Below are 4565 nucleotides of genomic sequence, written 5' to 3' on the forward strand. Positions count from 1 at the left end.
AGAGTCGAGGCTGTCTAGAGAGTCTTCTCTGCTGTGTCTGGCCCGTAGTGGGAAGAGCTCTTCTTTCTCCGAGTACCAGCTCTCTCTACAAGAGCTGTATCGCACACTGCCCTGTTGTGTTGTGCAATCCTCTAGTGCCTGTCAAACGCAATGATGTGAGTGTGAGGGACCAACACAGCGTGCAGAAGGGAAAAACACAAACACAGCATACAGCCTCCATCAGTCTTGCTCGGGAGAAGCTCCTGTCTCTTCCATTGTAAGTCATGCCACTGAAGTCGATCAAGTACACAGAACTCATGTTTTGTTATGGGTGTGTATTAAGATATGCACGGCTGATTCTGACCACAAGAACTAAAAAGTATACCGTCTTAAATTTAAATGGCAGGTTTAATGACAATTATTTTGATGCCACTTCTATACAATAATCATTGTAATATTTCATTTAAATTCAAATAAATGTGTTTCATCCATACGTAAAAGTCAGTATCAATGCAATCAATTGCTATTGGGTGACTGTGTTCTTTAAATGGGTCATGAACTTTCCCTTTTTTTTTATTTTGTACTGTTCTCTGAGGTCCACTTATAATAGCTTTTTTTTTTTTTTTTTACATAAAAAACATCATAATTCAGAAGTGATAGGCTATTTTCTCATCTGAACGCTCTGCTTAAATAGGCGTGGCAGATTGTCGACTTGGAAGTAAACGCCCACTGCTATGATTGGCTAACAGTTGTGTAACATTTTGAGAGCCTACATCCTCCATAGATGGATACTGCTTTGATTTAGGTAAAAAAAACGCATGAATACTCAGTACATATCAAATGATCTGTAATAACTTACCAAACAATAGTGACCACATAAAAACAGTTACTCACACTTGTGTGGTGCGACATTACTGTCAGATCTAATACAGTCGGCACAGTTTTGTCGTTTAGTTTCAATCCTTCTGAAAATCCTGTCAAATTGTGCCTTGTTTGTAAATGAGTCCGTGGTAAAAGGAAGTGAACTGCATAGAAATCTGTGTAGACCTGCGTTTGCCTCTATATCTTATTTACACTTTATGCACAAATCGGTGGGCGGGGCTAAACAGACAGTGGTTTAGAAGCAGGCATTGATCTTCTTCTGCAGAGGCAGGTTTAACCAAACTATTACGTCATAAAGCTGCACATTTTTAGACTGAAGAGAACGTTTTAATTTCTGAAACTTGTAGGATGTTTTATAGTACAATGACCTATTAGAGTATGTCAAAAGATCAAGGGTAATTTGATTTCTCAGTTTATGACCCCTTTAATATTTAATTAAACCATGAGACCAGTATGATACATTCTTAGAAAGATATTTTAAATACCAGAATGGATAAAAAATGAGATTTTCATGGTCAGCTAGTCTAGAAGAATCTGCAGTATTCAATAACTACTAATTTAAATACTACAGTCAAATACTGCATAATGTCAATACATATCTTACCTTATATAGTGCTGTGCCAAGTAATTCCTCGAAAGGCTTGAGTTTTAGGGTCCATTGTAAAAATGATCAGCATGTGCCTTTCTGCCCAGCCAGTATATGGTGATCAGAATCTAGGACACAAATCAACACAAATGTATTGAAACATATTGCAACAAAGATTCATTTCAGTGATAAAATAAAAGGACACTCCATCCCTGAGATATTAACAGAAACTAGTTAAATCACATTGCAAGATTTTAGGCCATTATGTACTTTGGCACCCAAAAATATTGGTATATTTTTTTACGCTTTTTGCTTAAAAGATGCTTTTTTTCCTTCTCAGAATTACTTTTAATGCATGAATAAAGTTAATTCACAGATGTTTGACACACACAAAGTGTTTAAATATATATATTTTTTTACAAATCATGGTTTCCACATAAAAAAAAAAAATAAAAAAAACGCATTACCACTGTTTTCAACTGTGATAATAATAATAAATGTTTGTATGATTTCTGAAGGATTATTTGACACTGAAGACTGCTTTGTTATCACAGGAACAAATTATTTTCAAATTTATTCAAATAGAAAACAGCTATTTTATTTCAAATATTACATTTTTGTATCAAATAAATGCAACCTTGTTAAACATAAGAGATGTCTATCAAAAACATTAAAAAAAATTGTACTGACCCCAAACATTTGAACAGTAGTTTATTTTATTACTTGTTGAAATAACTTGAAATCTAACCAACATTTGTTCTCTAGAGAGGTGAGGGATGTCTTGAGCAGTGTACTTGAGTTTTAGATAAAGCCTCTTGAAATGTCACTATGATATACTGCTACCCAGCTACTTTAAGAGATAAACAGACAACCACAAACCACAATGGGAGCATTTTATTTGACACTGCGCGAATGAAGCCAGACTCCCAAAGCTCACAGCATATTTCAGATGAGCAACTTAGGAGATAATCATGATTTCACACATGAAAACACACATGAAAACAACCTGATGATCAACAGCCAAGCAGCTCTACCAACACTAGCTCCACTCTAAATTGACAGTACATGTTTTGTCAGAAATTCAACAAGCAACATACACAATAAAACAATGATAAGACACAGTACATGTACTGTGTACAGGGGCGGACTGGGGCTAAAAATGCCCTGGACTTTCTGGCACAGAGCGGCCCACTACAACCGATCCACAAAAACCCACCAGCTCATTATGTACAGAGCATTTTTTAACACCTCTCTTACTAACCTAAACCTATAACACAAAACAGAAAAAAAAAAAAATGTCATGTGTTCGTTTTTGTTTTTAATTGAAATTCTTATATCAATATCATTAATGAATGACTGGCATACTTCTTTACATTATAATTTGACACAAATGTATGCTCTCATCTCAGCTTGTCTAACAGACATTTCTTACTGGATGAAGGAACATCACCTTCAACTCAAAATTGCCAAGACAGTGAAGAAACGCCCTGTTTCAACACAATTTCACCATCCAGTTAGGCACATCAACCATAACTCCTTCAAATATAGCCAAGAACCTTGGAGTTATGATTGATGATCAGCTGACTTTCTCAGACCACATTGCTAAAACTGTCCGGTCCTGCAGATTTGCTTTATTCAACATCAAGAAGATCAAGCCCTTTCTTTCAGAACATGCTGCACAACTCCTTGTTCAAGCTCTTGTTCTGTCCAGGCTGAACTATTGCAATGTTCTCTTGGCAGGTCTTCCAGCCAGTTCTATCAAACCTTTACAATTAATCCAGAATGCGTCAGCAAGATTAATTTTTAATGAGCCAAAAAGAATGCATGTCACACCTCTGTTTATCAGTTTGCACTGGCTACCAATAGCTGCTCGCATAAAATTCTAAATTCAAACCCACCACTGGGTGCCTTCTAGAAGTTTGCTTTCTGCAAGTGAACGTTGCTTCATTGTGCCATCCCAAAAAAGCACAAAGTCACCATTACATACTTTTAAATGAAATGTTCCCTCCTCTTGGAATGATGCCCAACTCAATCCGAGCAGCTGAGTCCTTAGCCATCTTCAAGAATCGGCTTAAAACCCATCTCTTCCATCTTTATTTGACCCTGTCACTTTAGTACTCACTATTCGAATTATATTCTTTAAAAAAAGTCCCTTTTAGACTTGCACTATTCATTTGCTGCTTGTTTTATATATATATATATATTTGTATTCTATCTGCTTTCTTTACATTTATTATACAATTAACAAAAGCAAAAAGACCTTTAACACTAGCTTGATCTATTCTTTTTCTATTCTATCGGTTTTCTTTTTATTTATATTATATTATATTATTTAAAAAAAACCTTGCTATGTGTAAGCTAACTGAGACTTGTTTTAGCACTTGTATATCATTGCTCTGTTATTGATTTTGATTCCTTCCATTGTCCTCATTTGTCATTAGTGCCCAGAATGACACTGGGAGCATTCTCGGAACACCATCCTACAGTCTCTAATTACATAATATCTATAGAGGACATTCTTACAGTACTAACAATACACTTTCAAAGTGAATACAATACATTTTTAGCTGTGACAGCCATGATTCAAGATTTATGACACAAGTTACAGAGTTCAACAGCTGAGAGGTTGGAGAGCGATTATGCTAGTCAGCGACCTGTGTGATCTTCAAGCTGGTGAACCTGTATGACATGTTCAACTCGCTGAATGAAGGCGTTCACTGCTACCGATAACAACAAATTATTGCTCCAATAAAAGTCGTAAGAGGGGGAAAAATGTATGTGTCTGACATTGGAACAAAGTCCACATTTACACAGCTGCTGGAAAAAAAATGTCAAGATCATTCTGCCTTAAAAGCTTGTTACCTAATGATAATTTATGAGCCCTGAAAAAGTCAAATAACTCTTTGTTGAGGGGGGGAGTATATTATTTTGGGAACCTCAAGGGTGTATTTTGTTTTCATGTGATCAGCCATTCACTCATATGAATACGAGGCATTTATTTATCAGTAAATCCTTTGTGAGAAAGCAAATATCAAAGGACACTATCCTATTGTGAAGGCACTGATCTTGAAAGAAAAAGTTAAATCAGCAAAATCAGCATTACTGATCCAATCTGATT

At 35.8% G+C, this 4565-nt stretch overlaps 1 protein-coding gene across 1 annotated transcript in view; it reads right to left on the reverse strand.

Moving 5' to 3' along the window:
* LOC132152883 (LIM domain only protein 7-like) overlaps positions 1–1572 on the reverse strand; it is a 26248-nt gene extending 24676 nt beyond the window's left edge. The window contains 2 exon segments of the mRNA XM_059561823.1: positions 1–138; positions 1466–1572. The exon segment at positions 1–138 is cut by the window's left edge and continues 58 nt beyond it. The gene's annotated coding sequence lies outside the window, so the exon portion shown is untranslated.
* Between the last annotated feature and the right edge of the window lie 2993 nt (positions 1573–4565).

Source organism: Carassius carassius, chromosome 11 (genome assembly GCF_963082965.1).
Source record: "Carassius carassius chromosome 11, fCarCar2.1, whole genome shotgun sequence".
NCBI lineage: Eukaryota > Metazoa > Chordata > Actinopteri > Cypriniformes > Cyprinidae > Carassius > Carassius carassius.